At 36.3% G+C, this 21,351-nt stretch overlaps 1 protein-coding gene across 4 annotated transcripts in view; it reads right to left on the reverse strand.

Annotated features, from left to right (window-relative positions):
* Positions 1–21,351, reverse strand: part of b3galt1b (beta-1,3-galactosyltransferase 1b) — a 113,127-nt gene that overhangs the window by 14,873 nt on the left and 76,903 nt on the right. For 3 of the 4 annotated variants that reach the window (XM_088605408.1, XM_088605406.1, XM_088605407.1), the window contains one exon: positions 6,501–6,615. The gene's annotated coding sequence lies outside the window, so the exon portion shown is untranslated. Of the gene's footprint in view, positions 1–6,500; positions 6,616–11,720; positions 11,794–21,351 lie in introns of those variants that run through there. The other variant, XM_088605409.1, reaches the window with a different exon arrangement.

Below are 21,351 nucleotides of genomic sequence, written 5' to 3' on the forward strand. Positions count from 1 at the left end.
TTCTGAGATGTCTATAGCTGCAGAACACCGCCTAGATTAATGTCAGTGTAGACACAGTGTAATGGTATTGTTTGCAGAAAAAGAAAAACACACATTTCTAATCAGATGATCATGTCGGGAGCCAACATTTTCATTAATATTGCACAGAATAAACTGCTCTTGAATTGCACCATTCCAGTGATTTTGATTCAAAGTGAAATGTCTGCTTATTTTAATTTTTTAAAGGGCAATTGGCCCTGAAAAACCATGAAACTTGTTTTAATACAAGGCAAGCATGCACAGCCAATAAGCCACAGAAGAAAGAGATACTTTGCTTTTGAGAAAGTATCTCCTCTGACTTTTCCTTCATTCATAAGGTAACTTTTGAAGATGTTTTTCTTGCTCATTAAGCAGTCTTCAAATGATGACATCAGTTAAAAATGTATGATTTATATCCATGCTCATTTATACTTTGCCTCATTTCTGTGAAATTTACATTACACATGTATGTAGGTTGAAATCTAACAATTTCTTCAACTTTTAGAAATCGCCTTTATTAAGGTTATAAAACTGATATTCACGTACAATTAATGAAATTAAAATAATCATTCTACATACTGTATAAAAGGCCATTACTCCTGAAATACTAATAAATGCAGAAAGAAATCTCAGAATGGCAGTCAAATTATATTTCTCAGTAATATTCTCACTGTCACATGACAGAAGAGAATGCATTCTTATTTCTGCAATGCCATTAAAGGCAATTTTAATGCTGTGACAAGAACAAGAGAAACTACTTTTCTTGTAATGTCTTTTTATACATTCACATGGATTGCTAATCTTTTAACGAAGAGAGGACAAAACCATACCCATAATGCTAGGTTTTTATTTATTGTAAATGTTTGTAAAACCTTTTAAGTCATTTGATTAAAAACAGCATTAATTTTATGGGGAAAAAAGTGTTCCATGTAGTATCTAATCTTCAAATTCACTGACAAAGTGACTGCATTTAAATCCACCATTTCATAACTAATTATAATTTATATGACTGACAAGGGATTCTGGTTGCTTTGGAAACAAGAAGCAGGCTGTGATACAGTATGTGTGTCTGAAAAGAGGGCCACACAACAGAAAGAACATGCTCTGCTACTTTATGACTGTTTACCTATCCTGACTTAAATAGTCTCTTCAATAATGAAGCAATGTAATTATATGTTATTGTGTACACAGTCCTTTGTTTATACATCACCATGTTATGCCATAACTGTACTCAAATTGCACTCACACACATTCTCTGCACCCTTGAAAACACAAGGGTCAGTCCAGGAACATTGCAAAACCACTAGTAAATTAACTGGCAACACACCAATGCACAAAATGTACATACTGAGAACTGTGTAAATGTTTTAGTTACAGAGTAATAAAAAGAGCAGAGCACTTCACCATTAGTCTAAAAAAAAACTTCATCAGGGAACTATAAATGGTGATAATGTTAATTGGAAAGCACAAAATACTACAATTTGATTAAAGTGTATTATGCTTCTGTCCTTATTAACTGAAGTATGTTGATAGTGAAAAGATCTTTGGAGACATGGTTCACAACATTAAATCAATTTTTATTCTCAGGCAAATGAAGGAATGGTGGGACACAGGAATTGGAGCTGACAAAGATTTAAGACATTTGAACAGTGTCTTTCTATTTGGTTTTTAGTAGTAGGTTGAACAGCTGTGCACAAATTAATGACAGAAGGCAAAGACAGTTTTGAACAAGTTCATACCACTTTGGCTACATTTCTTTCCAAACAAGTTGAGAAGGACATTTGTCAGAAACGTCATGAAACAGTTCAGTCTATCTACCAGTCTGAAAGTATACAGTACATGCAAATCTCTCTTGTCTGCCTACATCAGATTGAAAAGACAAATTTCAGCTCTTCCAGTTTTAACAATAGTTTCGACTGTTTCAAAGACAGTTTTAAATATTACAACAGTATTAAATGTGATTGATATGTAATACAAAAACAATAACATTAGATATTCAGCAACACAAAATTATGTGAGATGTAGAGAGCTATCTTACACTGAAATGCAGCAGGATAAAACAGAAACATCAGAATGAGTGTCTAAAGACTTAATGAAATATATAATAATTTTCTAGGGTAAGAGTTAAATTTGTTGTCAGCCAAGAATACAATCACAATCAATTGCCACAAAGCAATGTTAATTATTTTTCTTAGAGAGCTGCTGAAGTCTTTTGTGTAAAAGGATTAATTATATTTTTCTTTACACAAGCGAGGAATGCCTTGATTTATGGTGAAATGTTAAAGTATAGACACATCCGTCAAACACAATGCCAATAAAGGCGTTTCTAGCTTAATAGGTGCCGGACTCAATTTACAATCCTATATACTGTATGAAAGTAGAATGGGAAAAAGAATGAAAGGCTTTCTAATGGATTAATGCAAACATTACACAGAAACCGAGTGGCAAGCAGAACATCCTTTGGCATTTATGAGTACTTAAATGCATCCTGAATGGGAGAAACAGATAAACAAGTCCTATTGTGTTGGATACACAATTGGTACAATCTGTGCTGTAGCTGCAGAGATTTATTGCACAAGACAGATCCCGTTGCTTTACAGTTTGAGAAAAAATATTGGACATCAAATATATAGTACATAAATAAAAATAAGGTATTGCACATACTGTATACTATCAGATGGTTAAATGAAAAAACCTGAATTAATGTTCTAACTGTCAAATGTTCTAATACATGGTGTTTTAGGTTTACTCAGCCATAGTTAGCTGCATAGTTCCTCTTTTTGGGTACATCCAAATTAACAAACTCTACTTGTTATTAATTCTTTCCTCTTTAATTTATACTTTAAAGGGATTGTTTCTACACCGATGTAGGGGACATTTTTCAACACTTCTTTGAAGCAAAATAAAAAAATACTGAAAAATAAAAATGAGGCTTATCTAAGGTATGCTAGGACACTGGTTAGAATATTTCATAACATTATAATTATATTATATTTATCTGAATACAAGGTGTATCTCTTCTAAGATGTTAAAAATTCATATCAACAGGCTCTGAAAAGCGAAACAGAAAATAACTGCAACCATGAGAAAAAAAAACTATATTCATTTTCTTTTAATATTTGACCATACAATACGTTCTCCACGTTTCCAATAGTTTTATATGTGAAAAGACACCTTGATGCTTTTTTTGCTCTTTAATGGAGCATGAAGGTCTTGGGGAGGTTAAGTTCTGAAGTGTCCTTTTACTTTCAGCATTTTAATTAAAATGGAATTGATGATAAAAAATCCTGCTAAGCTCACAGCATTGTGGGTTCAGCATGATAACAGATAATTGAATGATTGTTAGCAAGCAATAGTAGAATACTGGAAATTCCATTACATTAGAAACTTGATAGCCTGTTCAGACTGTTGTTTTCAGGTAAATACAATCAATGAAAATACAGGAATTAACTTGCATGAGTAGACAAGTCATGCTGTATTTGTTATAGGTGAGTTTTCTCCCTTCACTTTGATACTTCTAAGTTTTTATATCTGTATGGTTAACGGGAAATATGTTACTGCTTAAGGACAACTGAAGGGTGAATGCTGAAGAACAATTTAAATAAAATAATGACAAAAATCATAACACACTGTAATTTCCTACTGATTATTTCATCTTTGAGAGTTTCAATAAAGCCAGAAAGAATTTTATGTCTACACACAGGACCATTTTCCTGAGACAATCTGTCTTTGAAAGAAAGCAAATATTTGCAATGTCAAAGAGCACAAATAAACCACCAAAGAAACTGCAAAACATGACTGACATGTCACAACCGTAAACCCCTCCTCTTAAGGACACTCCAGCCCTTCCTTGTTCAGTACTGATCCCCTGCACCTGCCTCCGGTTCCTGTCCCGCGGGCTTTAAAAGCCAGACGTTCCTGCCAATCTGGGCTCAGCTTTGGAAGATGGATTCCCGGAAGCCCGCCTATCTGTGAGTCCAGGAGCGACTTGACGGCACAGGCTTTATCACGGCATCCTGACCTTCTGAGGATTAGGGAGCGTCTGGTCCCATTACCCCCTTTTATTCCCCCGACCCTCCGCCGGATCCCACTCCGGCTTTTACCTCTGTTTGTCTGTCAGGATGGATTACCTGGTCTTGGACTTTTGCTACACTCATGGATTTGCCTCGGATTCCCTTGGACAGTTTGCCTCGGCCACACCTCCCCCGAACACCAGCGCACCATGGACACGCCCCCTGTTTTCCTTCCAGCCCCTTTGCATGCTTTTTTCCCTGTATATTCCTCTCTCCTCCCCGGATTGTGTTAATAATTAATAATAATAATTGCTTACACTTATATAGCACTTTTCTGGTCACTCCACTCAAAGCGCTTTACAGGTAATGGGGTCTCCCCTCCACCACCACCAATGTGCAGCATCCACCTGGATGATGCGAAGGCAGCCATAGTGCGCCAGAACGCTCACCACACATCAGCTATTAGTGGGGAGGAGAGCAGAGAGTAATGAAGCCAATTCATAGAGGGGGATTATTAGGAGGCCATGATTGGTAAGGGCCAATGGGAAATTTGTCCAGGAAGCTGGGGTTACACCCCTACTCTTTTCGAGAAACACCCTGGGATTTTTAATGACCACAGAGAGTCAGGACCTCGGTTTTACGTCTCATCCGAAGGACGGCACCTGTTTACAGTATAGTGTCCCCATCACTGTACTGGGGCATAAGGACCCACGTGGACCACAGGGTGAGCACCCCCTGCTGGCCCCACTAACACCTCTTCCAGCAGCAACCTTAGTTTTTTCCCAGGAGGTCTCCCATCCAGGTACTGACCAGGATCACACCTGCTTCTCCCTAGAGTCCTGAAAGAACGCTTCGTGACAGACATAACAGTAGAAAACTAATTTGCGCTGCTTTGCTAGATGCCTTGAATTGTACATGAAACCTGGAAATGGTGACGGGAGTTTTATTTATAAGGGTGACATTTTTTAATAAATGGCTTCAAAAACATTTAGCCTACTAAATATTAAAAATATATTACAATTGGATATATGCACTTTGTGAATCAATGTGTTGAGAAGACTGAACTTTGTTTAGTTAAAGGTCTTATTAATACATTTTTAAATAAGTTTTAGCATTAGTTGTATATTACTGTATTTTCCTTGGTATGTGTTTTAGTACAGTATAATTTTTCAATTAGGCATAGGGGACATAGATTCTGGCTCCCTTGTGACCCTGTATTGGATAAAGCGTGTAGAAAATGGGTGGATGAAGTTTATTTTTGCATAATTTATCAATATTACATTCTTATAAAAGGTAAAAAGGTACATTAGGGGACAGGTCTATTCATTAGTAATTAATTTCAGATCTCAGATATAAGGAGGTCAGAACAATGTATATAAATATTGTGCATAAATATTCACTGTTCCCTGCAGTTACTGTAGATCAGACTAAGGATTAGATCTCTTTTTAGCTTTTAGTATACAAAACCAGTATTCCCTAGTCATGATAAAAATTTCCATCGAACAATACTAATGAAACTTGGAATCTTCATAAAGTGATGACAAAAAATATCCATCAAATAAGAGCAATTTTTGAAGGAAATCAAGCATTCTTTCCACATTTCCATAACGCTCAATGTTATTTTAAATGGTGAGACTGTTTGTTAATGTAGTAGCTAAGTTGCACTAGCAATGGTTAATTCTGACTTTCTGGTTGTTGACATACAGGATTTGACATTTTTCCATAATATTATACTTAATCATTGCAGCAGGAGAAAGTTCACATCTGCAAATGTTCATCAACATCAACATCATTTTTTATTTGACTTTATATATACTACCTAATATCTTCAAAGTATTACTTGTTAAAGTAAATATTAAATAATTATACACAAATAATTCAACATTCTACATTTAGTTCTGATTAAATTCACTAAATTTTGGCATTTTGTGAAAGTGGACATACAGTACATAATTTGCTTTATACAGTATTTATATCATTCATTTGAAATTCTAAGATACAGTAGTATAGTTCAATTTAAAATCTTAGATTAAATATTTTTGGCAAGAGCACTTCATATCTGTAATGTCAGTACATGTACAGTACAAAGTCAGGCTGCTGTTGTGCTCTTTACAGATATACAAATGTCTTAACACTCAACCACCATCACGCCACCACAATCCACAAAAACGCTCACAGCAACTCCATTACGAAGAATGGACTGAGGTTTCTAATGAGTCTTCTGCATTATTTATTTAGGCTTGTCAAAGGAAAAAGCATGTGGTCTCCGAGTTGATCCCATTTAAATAGACCAGAGTGCATCTAACAGAATGCCACTGCTGATCATTTTAAATTCTCTTTAAGCTAGAGTTAAAACTAAATAATAAAACATGTCTAAACTAATAAAAATCATCATGCAATGAGGTGAGAACTCTTTAAATATCTGAAAAGGCACAGAGCACAGACTCTTGTACATGAACAATGAGGTACCTGAAGATGTCAGACCAACGGCAAGATTCAGGTTCTTTTGTGGCAATCGTTCAGCTCCTGTCTGCCCCTCTTCTTCCTCCTGGCATTATAAAACCCATCCTTTGTTTCCACACACCTGTAATGTGAAACATACAGCAATCATTTGTAAAATTCATAAATAATTGGTCTCAAGTGCTTTTATGAGCTGCAACAAAAACTATCAACACAAAACCAAGGCAATTATCTTTGGTTTGAAATCTGCACTGGGCTTTCCAGTTTCTTTTAGCCACCTTCATTTTTTTGTTAAGCCTTTTCATCTGTCACCTGAAGTGAAGAGCAGCATATCAGGTTTTATAAACCCAGTGCATTACTTTTGTTACCACAGGCAAATTTGGATTTATGTACTGCTATATGGGAGAACTTCTGTTTTAACCTCAAAATCTGTGTTTTGCCTCAACGGTACAGTACCTAAAGGCAAGAAGACATTTTTATACAGTCTTGTTTGATTTATGATTCTGTGGGTAACCATAGCAGCAGGGTGATGACATCGTACTTAGCAGCCACGCTGTGCTTTTGGGTGTTTGCTTCAGAGAGGTTCCTGCCAGAATTCATCAGACAGATACTGTATGATGATCAAAACATCACATTAACAGACTGAAAAAATCAACATCCTTCTCTTCATTATTTTTTTAGTGCATACACTGTCTTTAGTTAGCTGATAATTTTGCTTTTCAGTTGAATGTCTAATATCAAAGGAACAAGAGGATGTTACTTCCATTCTAAAAAGTAAAATGAAAGAAAAAATAATATAACATTTTGGTTGTTGTGTCTCCTACAGGTGTGTGGAAGGGTCCACAGCAGCAACATTGTGATTTTTTTCAGCTTTTATTTTAGTTTTTTAGTATGGAATTATTGTTCCTTTGCAGCTTGTCCCCACTCCTAAACTCTTCAGTCTAATATGAAGTACTGTGCAGTCATACCATTGCAAACACATTCCTTATGACAAATATGTGCATATAAATGCCTACAGTTCTACAGAGAATACAGTGTTTTCATATACAGTATTTGCATCAATGAATTAACATAGACGTTTTTAAATTAGAAATGGGAAAATAATATTAAACATATTACCATGTCATAACAATGTAAGCATGAAGAAAATACTGTAATATTACTTTGAATTTAATTAATATATCTATATAGCAATCTATCTTTCTAAAGGCATTCTTCTTTGGACTTTTTTAATGACTATGAAACAAACACAGTAGAATTAAAACTGTTCTTATATTAAGATTCATGAATAATAACAACACCCAGGAATTAGATGTGTCTGAGGAGTTCATTGAATGTTTAGGTGTGAGGGTGCTTATTGACCAGGTAAAGGGAAACTTGTCTTAACGGCTTTGGCTGAGGCTGGCCCTGGCCAGAGAACGAGAACCCTGGGACCTTGTGCAGAGTGAGGAGTGACTGAGGGGTGGATGAATGGGAGGAGATAGGCTGGAGGAGGGATGCATACGAGAAACACTGAAACAGAGGCTTACTCTGAAGATATATACTGTACATAATTTTTGAGACAGTACCTCAAGATAAATTATGATTTACAACAGCCTGGGTTAAACTGACTTTATTGGTGTCATCCCTCCCTATCTTCAGTTAAGAATTCTTTTTATTCACAAATGTAGTACAGTCTCATTTATTTTACTCAAACTTCACAGCATTGTCTTATCTGATGAAATGAGATTAAATGACATTTGCTTCAGCTCTTTCAACCCCAGAGGCAGAACTGAATTTTCAGAATTTGAATTTGTTTTTTGTTTTTTACTCTTTTTGTAATTATATTGTATGGCATACTTTTTGACTGCTGACAGAATGGAGCAGATGGGCGGAGCTACAGTATGGCTCTGTGGCTAAAGGATCTGCACCTGTGGCTGGAAGGTTGCCAGTTCAAATCCCGTGGCCGGCAGAGGAATCCTACTCCGTTGGGCCTCTGAGCCCTTAACCCCAACTGCTCCAGGGGCGCTGTACAATGGCTGACCCTGCTGTCTGATCCCAAGCTTCTCTCCCTGTCTGTGTGTTTGTGTCTCATGGAGAGCAAGCTGGGCTATGCGAAAAGATGAATTCCTAATGCAAGAAATTGTATAGGGCTAATAAAGTAATCTTTTAAGAAGATAAAAATGGCAACAAATGAAAGAAAGACTTTTGATTGTTTGGTAATCATAATCCCTTTCATGCCTCTCCTTTTATTGCCTTAGGAAAATTCAAATCAGTAGAAAAGGTCTGGTAGCAAAAAAAACCCGATACAATTAAAATGAAATTCTTCACTTTTAATTTAAGAATTGAATTAATGGATTTATTTTAGTAAAATTCTTGTTATGGTGCTTATTCTTTAAAAATTATGCAGACAAATTGTGGCTATCTGGGTAGCTATATTAAATCTCTGATCTCACCCAAGATAATATGAGAATAACTTTACCATTTCAGAACTTGGGAAATTTCTATAGGTATGTTATATTGGTGATAACATGAAAAGATACATACAGTACATACTGTAGTGATTACTTCCCTATTGGGATGAAAACATTCATATAAAAAGCCACTCATCAATCAGACCCATACTATTTATACCACTTTTGACTGCTTCTTTTCTTTACTTTCAAAATATAACTTTCAATAAAAAATATTTCTAGCTCATTGTCAACAGTTGATTTCAAAGGAGGAGAGAAGTGAATGTAGAGAATAAATGATGACTGAAAAGCAGTCACATTGCAATGTTACAAAGTCCAGTGAGGTCTGTGGCTCAGATGCTGAAACCCGCAGTGTTCATTCTTAGAGGAAAGAAGAGCAGTGCATGACACATCATTGGTTAGTACAATAGTATGAACCTGAAATGAAGGATTGATCCCCCAGAAAATGCAATGGACAATCAAATTATTTCTATGAATCAGCTAAGAAAACTTTTGGTCGGTGTAGCTGGCCTGTAGAAGTCAAGGCTGAAATTCTAGACTTTGCCAACCGATGCAGGGGCTGAACAGTTTGCTGTATGTGACTGGGATTTTTCAAGCAGCATTTGAATGCAATTTAAATTTGTTGTCATCGACCTGAGTATCTTAGACTGTCAAGCAAATGCAATCCAAGAGTCTTCCTGGGTACCCAATGAACTCCAACAGATGCACGTTTTAGATAAATAGCATTCTGCCTAAGGCACAAGGGTAGTGGCAGTCAATTGAGTTAGCTAACAATCTCCAATTCTAAATTGAGAGTGTATGAAAAAACTGATAAGTTCTTCATATAAAAAGTAAGTAAAAAGTGCTTTCAGAGAACAGAAAAAGAAAGCAGTATTCACCTCAGAAAGGTTCTGTGCTAATTACACTATTATGTCTCTGGCTGCTTCATGGAATTGAGGAGCAGGGCAAAAAAAAAACCTCCCTTCTAATCAATAAGTCAAGATAAAATGTCTAAGCCCCACATGTACACTGTAGGCCCTGACTGAAATTGTCATTACATGTATATCTTTAATGTACACTTTTAAAGCACTTGGGTTTGTGAAGTGTATTTTGGGATCATTCTCAAAAGAATCAGACCTCTGTAAGAGGACACGGGGAAGGGTCATCTCTAACAGGTACTTCCGAAACGAAACGCTGAAAATGCTAGAGATGGACCTTAGCGAGATGGCGGACAAAAAGAATCAGCTGACCAGTAGATGGAAGGGGTCTACCTTAAGAGACAACGAGACACAGCTGAGACGCATCAGGAACCGGGATATAAGTGGCCCGGAGGCAGTGAACAGCGCGGAAGCCGGTAAGGTGAATGCGTTTTGGAGGAAAAGAGTGGAAAGAGGTGGATGTTAAGGATCGGGCTAACGAACGACTGCAAGGAGAAAGGTTTATGATTTTGGATTACGGACACTGGTTTAGGATACATCGCGGATTGTCTTTATTACGAACTTTTGGAACTCGGAACGAATCAGGACTAAGGGAACGGATTACGGACTGTATTAGGAAGACAGTTGTTGGAAGAAACGCCACGGATCGGAGGACAGTAAAGTGTGGTGTAAGTACGACCTTCGTTTACATAAACTATTCCCCCGGAGACACCACACCTCGTTTAAATCAATATCAATGAAGAAAAGGTTTCTATTGGTCACAGGAAAATTTGGAAAATCCTGTTTAATTAAATATAAATCAAGTGGAATCCTGCTTTCTTCCTGTTTTGCTGAATAATGGATGGTACAAATACACAACCACTTGTCCTTTAACAAATATCAACAACAGAAATGCCTAGAAAATATCAGTTTACCCCATTATAGTGTACGCAAGGTTAGGATTTAATCTAGTAAATATTACCTTCCTGCTGAGGTGGTTGAATTGCCAGAATGAGGATCTTTCTTTGTCAAATTGATCACTTCAGGGAGACAGGCTCATGATTGGAAAGCAGTATGTAAAGTCTATTCCCAGGAATAATTCATTGCAGCAACATAAATATGCATTGTTCACTTTTCAGCAAAATATAAAATATGGTAGGAGTATAGACTATAAGTTAAAACTAAGTTTGCATGAAATTGACCTTTTTACAACTGTTTGCAGAGAGAGAATTTAAAGCATATCAGCACTTTAAAACTTCCAATTACTACAGAAGAAATTTCACATTTGCTGACATCCTCACAGTTTTCACAGGAAGAATCTACATCTAAGTATTTTACTTTTTAGAGCATCCAATTCATTTTTATTATGCAACTCACCTACTGTAATTTGGAGTGGAAAATGTCTTTACATCTTTCCAATGACTGCTATACACAGAGAGTTCATGGGAAGGTGCAGAGAGGCTCCATGAACCCTTTCAGCTTTAAGCATGCTACAAGCTCTGTAACACATGTAGACATTTGTAGAAGAGTTGTATTCCTCCCTGATTTCGGAGCAAGTGTGTAGGTGCTCAGCAAAACACAGAAACATACACACATAAAGCATAACCTTCAACTGGAGTAGTATGTTCCTTTACAAATTGAACTATCTGAATATTTTACTTTCATACCTGCATATTTCAGTTTCTTTGTTTCCAACATCTATCCATTTTCTGAACCGCTTTATGCAGTACAGGGTCGCCGGGGAGCCAGAGCCTATCCTGGCAAGCAAGGGGTGCAAAGCAGGATACAACCTGGATGAGATGCCAGTCCATCACAGGGCACACACAGACACAATCTCACACACACTTACACTTGGGCCAAATTCATAGAAGCCAACTTACTTAACAGCATGTCTTTGGACTGTGGGAGGAAACCGGAGTATCTGGAGGAAACCCACGCGAACACAGGAAGAACATACAGATTCCATGCAGATAGCGCCCCAGGTCTGGAAATGAACCCAGGATTTTAGCGCATTGAGGCAGCAATGCTCACTGCTGCCCCGCCGAGCCACCCAGTTTTCAATATGTGACTCCAAAACCCGGGATTGTGAAAAAAAACACATCATCACACCAGTATAGAAGACTCTGTCTCATATGTAAATGTATGAAAATGACATGTGACCCTAACACATCTGCTGAATGTAATCCTTGGGGGGAAAAAACAGCAGATAACGTAAAATGAGCCAGAAAAAATATTCCTTTACTGATTTCTTCACTGAAACAAAACAGAGGTAGACTTAGAAAAGGAAGAGGCTGGCAGAAATTAGCAGATTTTTTTAACCTGTGTTTAAGACACATTCAACGCAGTGGTTTTTTTATGCATACATTAGGAGAAGGTCAAAATGAGGATAACGGGCACAGCACGTGTACCGTGCTTTAGCGGGTAATCATTAAGAAACAGATGGTGCTGTACTTGATTTGTATCTCTTTTGACCCTTTTGATTGTGTTTTCTAATTCTGCCCTGTCTTGGAGAGATGAAAAACCGACCTGATCCCTGTCAAGAGACTCTGTCTGTACTGTACAGTAGGTAACAAAGCAACAGGAAGCAAAAAAAAACAAAGCTCCATTTCATTGACTTTTTTTCATGCATATGAAATGCTAAACATTATATACTATAGTACCACTTTACGGCCTTTACTGAACACCATATAAGGACCTTAAACTGCTTTTAGTGGTAATCATGAAAGAAATTGCTATTTCTGAACAACAAGAATGCAATTAAAAGCAGTTCACAATGAACTAACATGGATATACACTGCAAAAATAAGGCTTTATAACACAGAGACTGTAGAGTCTGAACACATTTTACAGACACTTGTTATTAATTCCAAAATATACATTTTTCACTTATTTATATATTTAAAACTAAAATGATTGAATGTTGTAAAATGGCAGAGATATGGTTGAAGAGTTCAATCTCTAATCTTCAATGCTAATTAAAACATTTGCATTTGCTCATTTGCTGATACTCTTCATTGTCTGTATGAATATACTGTATAGAACCCAATCCTACTCGTTCAGCATAAAAAAATATGCATTTACTATCTTCACAACTGTGCAATGTTTTTACAAAGATTATGGCCCATGACAAATATAAAATAAACACTAGCATGTCAGCAAAAGTCAACCTTATCAATAAGCTTCACTTCAACTCATTCAATATGCAATGTTCAGAATTCAAAATTTCAATGGAGCAGAAACCTATACCTAGACTATTGTGTTAAAAGTGATGCTTTGTCACACTATATATTTTCAATCAAGATATTTTGTTGCCTTACCCAGTCCTGGGGCTAAACCTTTTAAAAATGCAAAGATTCAACCATGAAGACCAAGGAGGTTTCAAAACATCTCAAGGATAAAGTTGTATAAAGACAGATCAAACATATAAAACATTTGAAAGACACTTACTATCTCTTTGAGCATTGTAAACTTGATGATTAAGAATGAAAGGCACCCAGGCACTGTCTAAATCTGGCTGTCCCTCAAAACTAAACAACCAGGTAAGTAGGAAACTTTAAAGTTACAGTTCGGTGGCTGAGATGCAAGAAAATGTCCATGGGCCAACAATATCACAGTCACTCCACAAAGGAGGCTTGTTTGGAACTGAATAAAAAACAACCTTAAATATCGTGAGTCTGCAACAATGCACCTACAGTACTGTATGTGATAGTGCAGGCATGTGGCAAAATATTTTGTGGTTAGAGAAGACACAATGGGAAATTGGGTTCTAGGTGCAAAGCATTATGTCCTACACAAACCCAACATACTGTAGTGCATCACCCAGAATACATCAATCCTACTGTCAGGCGTGGGGATGGCAGAATGATGCTATAGTTCTGCTCCTCATCATCATGGATGGGGAAGCTTGTTTACTGTGCAAAGGCCATTGAAATGGACAAAAAGACTTCTAGTTGTAATTACTGCCAGAGGAGCTAACACCAAATACTGAGGTCAAGGGTCTGAATACTTAAGTAATCAACAATTATCATTTTATTTCGCTTTAGATTTTGCATTATATTTCCTGTGACCTACCTTCCCTTAGAAGTCTTCAGTATGAGAATTCAGGCTTTGAACTTCTTAAGTGATTGTTTCAAATGGGGACATCATGGGAAGGGTCTGAATACTTTTGCAAGGTACTGTATATTACTTTATTACTTTTATGTACAGCCTACTTCATCTTCAGCCAAATTCTCAAATAGACATGAGCTTTAAACTAACATCTAAACTGATTGCTTCACTGCAGATGTCTTTCTTTCTTCTTTATGAAAGTAATTCAAGTCTATGTTCCAGCAATTACAAACTGGTTTTTGATTATGCCAACCAATAAGAAAAAAATAATACAATTACGGTTACAATTAAAAGTTATAGATATCAGAATGCAAAAGAAAAAACTAATCATGTAATGGCATTTAAAAAAAATGAATTAAGCAAATTAATTCAAAAGGTCTTTATTTCTAATTAGAAAATAATATAAACAATGTTTACCCACAGGAATTAAATAGCGATAAAATCTGCTTAAAAGTGATTACAATTTATTAGAATATATATATTATATCATGAAAGTATCATATTAAACCCATGACTGCGCAACATGATTGTTATGTTGAAAGAAACAAAAAGAAATTCGATGTGTGAAGGCACTTAAGACTTTTCACAGTATGCTTCTCTGGTCAGATGTGGCTACAACTAATGTCATTAGTGGAGTCCAACAGGGATCTGTATTAGTACCACTACCAGGGCTGGCCCTAGCTTTTTGGGGACCTTAGGCAAGATCTTGGAAAGTGACCCCTTTGTAGAAATTAATCCTAGAAAAAGGTATGAAATTAAAGAACAAATGAAAAACAAGTGCACTCAATAACAAGGGAGGTGAGACCAGCAAGACTTAGCAGATGGGAAAGTTTTAAATAAAAAACAACTTTAAATCAATTTGCCTATATTTTAGGCCTCAGGCATGTTTTAGTCAACTCTGGCTTCATAAAGGTCCTCTCTGTTCCTGCTGCTCCACTGTCACAGGGAGAGCGACTACAATCCAAAGGGCTACAGTTTGAGTTCACAATATCTACATTCAATGAAATACAAGAGAAAACGCAGGGAAAACAATTCGTTTTATGTCGATAACGTGCGATCGCTGGACAGTCTTTTGTACTGTACATTCATTTTCACATTTCTGTTTGGCTGGGCAGCACCGATTTTTAGGCAGGTGACCCACACAGTGTTATACAATTGTGGGAAACATCTGTTAATTTCTAGTAAAGAAAAAACTATAAAAAACTACAACTCAAGTAGGCTACTCGTCTAGAATGGAAATGTGGCATGTCTACCGTTTGCTAACTACATGGATCTGAGAGACCCAAAACCGAATGAAATACAAATGATTACATTATTATACATATTATGTATTATTACAATGACTTGATTTGGCATACAGTGTATCTGCAATTCTGCGATTCAGAAGCATTACGTACTCAATTGGTCTTTTTTTTTGACTGGGCTTCCATGAGGATAATCTGTAGAAGCACCAAAAAATCCCAAGGTTGGGCACGCACCTGGCAGATGCCATTTAAATGCAGGAAACTGCACAATAATACAAAGCGGGTAAGAAAAACAAACTCTAGATACAACATGAAAAACAGCTTGAGCGAGATATCTATAAAATGACTTTGGTGTTTATGCTGATGTATGTAAGTTATTATCTGAAGTAAGGGGAGGGGTAACAGCAACATGTTAATCTCACTCAGCTGTTGCTAATCACAGTCATTATGGAAATTAGCCATATATTTTACACACGAACACCTTGCCTCTTATTCATCTCAAGCATCCCTCCTCCACCCTCTCCACACCTTGCAGCTGCCCCTTGGTTCGCTCTTGTCTGAATGTGGAGTGAACCAAGGGGGTCTGAGCCTCCTCATCCTATTGGCAGGAGGCTACCCATTAACTAGGCAGGTGAAGCCAAATCTATCCCACCAAAGAGATCCAAACATTAAAAAGCATCTTATTTTTGGATCTTGCTGTCCCTGAATAAATCATTTTAACTTTTGAGCCAAACTCGAGAAGCAAAACAAAATACAAACACAATGTTAGGAAATACTGTATACTGTAGTTATAGTTGATGTAGAATATACAGTACATCAAAGGAAGTACTGCACATGTACAAATTGACCTCATTTACAATGCTGTGTATGTTTTTGGTCACCGGGATGTTAAAAAGACATTTCTGCTAGGAAATCTCACCTACATTCTGTGGCTTAAAGGAATATACTACACAGACAGGTACTAACAAAGTCAACAAACTGCACTTCTTGAGAATCAACATTGAAACCAGAGAACACAAGTAAAAACTATAGTGTGTGAAAGACCATTTAAGACTGAAAACAGGAGGCATATTTTACACAAAGTGTAGACTCCAGAACAAGCAACACAGCTATGTTGGATAAGCTGTATAAATACATCATGCTGACAACCAAAGTTAGGATAAATTTAATGTAAATGCAGACCATCTTGGCAATAATATATAAAGAACATTTCTTGAGAAAGTTAAATGAGTTTATTGTGAATTAAATACAACACTGTGCTGTAGAAAATTGAATGAAAATCAAATGAAGTAATTCAATAAAATTGAAAATACACATACGTACTGTACAAATGATCTACATGTATACTCCAACAACCTTGCTAGCTTTTAACTACACAAATCTATTTTATCTAATTTAACTACATGCATCTAAAATCACATGGGTAAGTCTTATTTATTTTGAATATTGAAATAATAATGTAAGAAAAAATACGTTTTAATGAAATGTATCAGAACTTAGTATTTTCCTGTTGAATGATATCAATGCCATGTCTATATTGCTTTAAAAATAAACATACATTCTTTTTTGGCACAAATTAATTTAGTTCATTTAGAAAAACTGATTCTCTATGGAAAAAAAGAAAGATATATTTCATATTCATACCTTGAAATGACTGCAAATGGCTTAAAAAATGGACACATTCTACGTAAAAAAACTCAAAGCTTTTGTATTGGACCTCGCTTCAGTTTAACTGGCTTTATGTGTTTTGTACTCAATTCTAGAACCTATACAGTACATTGTCACTCCATTCCATGAATGAATTGTAGCTCAACAGCACTGACCTTCTGAATGTATAGCAACGGTTTCCATGCTAAGTCTCCTTTGGCAGTATTTCAGAGGCTGCTAAGTTGTTTGGGTAACGATTGTTGACCTGTTGCATCCACAAACCCTTTCACTGAGACACATGCTGTAAACAGTATGTTGTTCCCTGTTCTGTACTAAAACAATTCAGCCCAATCCTCCTTTTTCAGTGCTAAACATTTACAAAAGCAAATCACTAAAACACCATGTAAGAAAATACACTGGTATGACATAAATCTTACCATGGGAAATGAAACACAATAATGGTAATTGTAGTTATTTGCAAAAAAAGAGAGAGGGAGAAGGAGAAATTAATTTGCGACAATCAGTAATAGAATGAAAGCTGCAACTACTGGAATATGAATGAATCCTTCTGCTGACGTGAGAACAGGTTCTGCTGACAAGGGATGTAGTACAAAAGATTTTCCTATTGTTGAATAGGTTTCTTAATGCTTGAACTGCCATATTTTTATACATTGATTTCACTGATATATTAAACCCAATTTTGCAAATTTTTTGCCACAAGAAACTTTTCTGTCTCAAGAAACTGTTAGGCAAAGTCAACGAACAATTGCAACATGCACTATGTAGTTGTTTACTCTGTTTGTTATATCATCATCATCATCATCATCATCATCATAATCAAAGTGAGCATTTAGAGAACTGTTAACATGAAGAAAGACTGTGGCTTTGACACTTAACTTTTAAAATTATTATCATAATGAAGGTTAAAAATTATTACTACTAGTACTACAGTATACGTACTACTAAGAATAGTACAGGCTCCATTTCAAGTAACAAAATAGGGGTTCTAAAATTTGAAATCTTTATTTAATCTTGATTTTAAAACTGTTTTTTTTTTTACTCTGTGAAACAATATAGAATTTTTTTTCTATTAATATTTACTATGTTGCTTTACAAAATCTCAAGCAGAAATGAAACAGTTCAGAAACCAATAAGCCCAGTAGGACTGCTTCTCTAACGAAATGTAGCTGTTCTCTGTGTAAAAATTGACATTTGGTAGCAGGCTTTTTGACTACAGCTGACATCTCATGTCTGATTTAAACCACTTTATTTTCATGAAATTCAGCTTAATTTGACATGCTGAAACAATGTTCTTCTTTGCTGCATTAAAATCTGTGGTTACTCTGATTTAGAAGTCAAACGTATTCATACATCCTTTTAACACTTTGCTGCTTTTTTTTGTCTCTCATTGTTTTGACAGTGTATAACTGTATGTCACAGTAGGTTCTAAACATATTTTCATTTGCATTATCAAAATACTGTAATGTTCATGTTCTACAGGTAGGTGAATTTATTCAGTAACTAAATGATAACACGTCATGTGCATTGGTGCTTTCAAAAATATCCAGCTGTCGCAAACGTACAGTATACCTCACTATGACTACCTGACTTTTTACAGTGGTTACATCGCTTTGCTCTAAGCAAAGAACGAAAGAGCTCTGAGGCTTTTGATATCAATGTCTTTACAACAAAAATGGCTGCTGAAAATATTTTCTGAGACAATTGTGTGAGACCATTTCCCAAAAGACCTGTCCTTCAACCTGAAGACTTTTCTGCTTTTCGCCGTGCTTTAAAATTTGCCAAAAGGCCACATGCTGTTGTCTAAAAATGATCTATCACACTGAGGCAAAAAAGTACAGCAAAATAATTTCAAATTGCACTTTTGATACTGTAAAGAGCTGACTGCTGTTAATGTACCTCATGCATTTTTAACCATAACCCTGCAAGACAATAATTCAAAAGAGGTCAACATATGGAGGTGCATGTGTGGGAAGGATATGTAGCTCTGGCAGTGCGTGTGGGAGTGTGGTGGCAGTGGGATGGAGCGAAATGTACTCAGGTTCCCAAACAGATTTCTAGATTAGTTCTTCTATCATTATCATTATTTACAAATGTACCAGAAATTAACTCTGTACACATGGAAGATGTACAGTTGAAATATGCCCTGATTGCCATTTATTTGCTTTTTATCAGAATACTTCAGTGCAGCAACACTTTTAAACCGCTGACAAATTTTACGTAGTTTAAAAAAAGGGCATTCAATCAACAACGTTTCAGCAAAAGCCTCTCTGTCTCAAGAGATCCGGTGATTATGTTTTTACATGAATAAACATTAATATATTTTATGTTCACTGTGCAAAATAAGGGTGACTTGGAGGTGAGGCAGTTAGCATTGTAAACTCACAGCTCTTGGGCTCTGGATTCAACTCGGGCTGGGGGTGTCTTCTGTGTGGAGACTGCATGTTTTGCCCTGTGGCTGTGTAAGTTTTATGCCTGTTGCTCCAGTTTCCTCCCACAGTTCAAAAACCTTGCTGGCTAGGTTAAGTGCTATTTCTAAATAGTCTTCATTTAACCCTGTGTGTGTCTGCATATGCCCTGTGATGGACTAGTGTGCGCTACAGGGTCTAACCTGCCTTTTGTCCACTATCTGCTGATTTAGGCTCTGGCCCACTGCATCGCGACTGAATATAGGTCTCAGCAGTTAATGAAAATCAATCATGGCACAGAAGGATTACGTCCTGCATTCTCTGGACTTTCGCTTGAAATCCTCCTACCATTAATGTAGCATGAATGCCAGGTCCCCTTAACTATCAATCTCCCTATCAGAGACATAGTGGACCAAATAAAAAAGCAAGACAAGGCACGGGAAAGAGAGATGAATTTAAAAAAAAGAACTTAATGTTTTCCAGGTAATTAAAATCATTTCTAGCAATGTTTTGTTGTGTTTTTTACATTTCTATGAATTATGTTGGTTGGTTTTCAAAACTGGCACAAATTGAGCTGCTGAAAAATGATCTCAAATGTGTCACATGGAAAAGTGTTTTTTTTTTAAATTTTATTTAAGGGACTGAATTCAGTCTCCTCCCTAAAATCTTGCTTAGGTTTATTGAAGAAGGCAGAGATTTTAAAATTAGCACAAAATGACAGGGGTCTTTATAAATCCACTGTATAATACACACTCTCAACATAAGAAAGTTATAAGCCTAAGGTATTTTACTTCTCTATTTTATTAAAGGTGTGTTTGTGATTTATATACTTTCAAAGACCATTATCTGGCCATACTGACATTCCGGTTAAGCTGCACAGTTAACTTCAAAGACCTTGTTTACCTTTCAAATAATTAAGTACTACTGTGTATATATATATAAAAACACTTTTTGAAAACAAAATGTAACATACTCTAAGGCAAACTTGAAGATTAAAATTGATGCATCCACGGTCATCTTCAAAATCAGTTTGACTGCATTTATACTGGAGCTTTTAGATTTGCTGAAGGCCAATAGCAGCACTCTTACTAGGTTGAACTATGTATCTGAAACCCCACATGCTTTCAATATACAAATTATAATTGTTATGCACTAAACTCAGTGCATCAATGCACTGACAATGTATGTGTGAATGTTGGGGGTGGGCTGGAGGAGGGAAGTTAATTAAGTTTAATTACTGAAATGCTACAGCTCAGCATGCTGTTAAGGGCTCACAAGATCATACAGTGTATGCTTTAAATTCATGGCCTCAGTCAATGTAAACAACGATGCATGCAGTGTACTTAACTTTTCTCTTTCTCTGGGATCTCCCATATCAATCCCCACAGCTATAGAATCAGCATTAATGAACATTTTGCAGATTTCCCATCAGATAGTTTGGAGTGTGTGATATCCTTAGACTCAAAGTTAAATTATGCACACTATTCCTCCTCCCAAAAAAATATTTTTTTAATGGCACACTCTGGCGAAAGCCCTCAAGGTTGCCAGTTAAATATGATTGTTTTTCTCATGTTAAAATTAGCTAGTGCTTGAAGCCTGACCTAAGGATTCCAAGACATTCTGCATTTACAGAAGGCTGATTTGAAGCAATGGAAATTCTCTCATGCTTAAAGGAAATCAGCTGTCACTCTAGGATCCCGCAGGGGAATGAAAAGCATGGTACTGCATTATGCAAAGTAGTATTCATTCAGGAACACTGGTCACTCTTGGTTTGGTTCCATCTTTCCTACGTTTAACACATATGCCACAATTGGAACGTTTTTTGTTTCTAACTTCACTTTCTTTGCCTTCACCTTCTTCATAGGCTATAATTGACTGAAAACAGAATTGTGATAACTGCAATACACTGTAGTCATTGCAGTGAATTGCAGTCTCTTCAGTTTTAGTCAAAACAGTAGGGCAGTGACAACAGTGACTGAATTGTAAGGCAATAAGCATTATTACCATGAGAAAAAAAAGTGATGATGAAGATACTGAGAGCTACAGGAGCCTTTAAATGTCACATAAAATACAATGTGTTTAGGAAA

Source organism: Lepisosteus platostomus, chromosome 14, assembly GCF_059453375.1.
Source record: "Lepisosteus platostomus isolate fLepPlt1 chromosome 14, fLepPlt1.hap1, whole genome shotgun sequence".
Taxonomy (NCBI): Eukaryota; Metazoa; Chordata; class Actinopteri; order Semionotiformes; family Lepisosteidae; genus Lepisosteus; species Lepisosteus platostomus.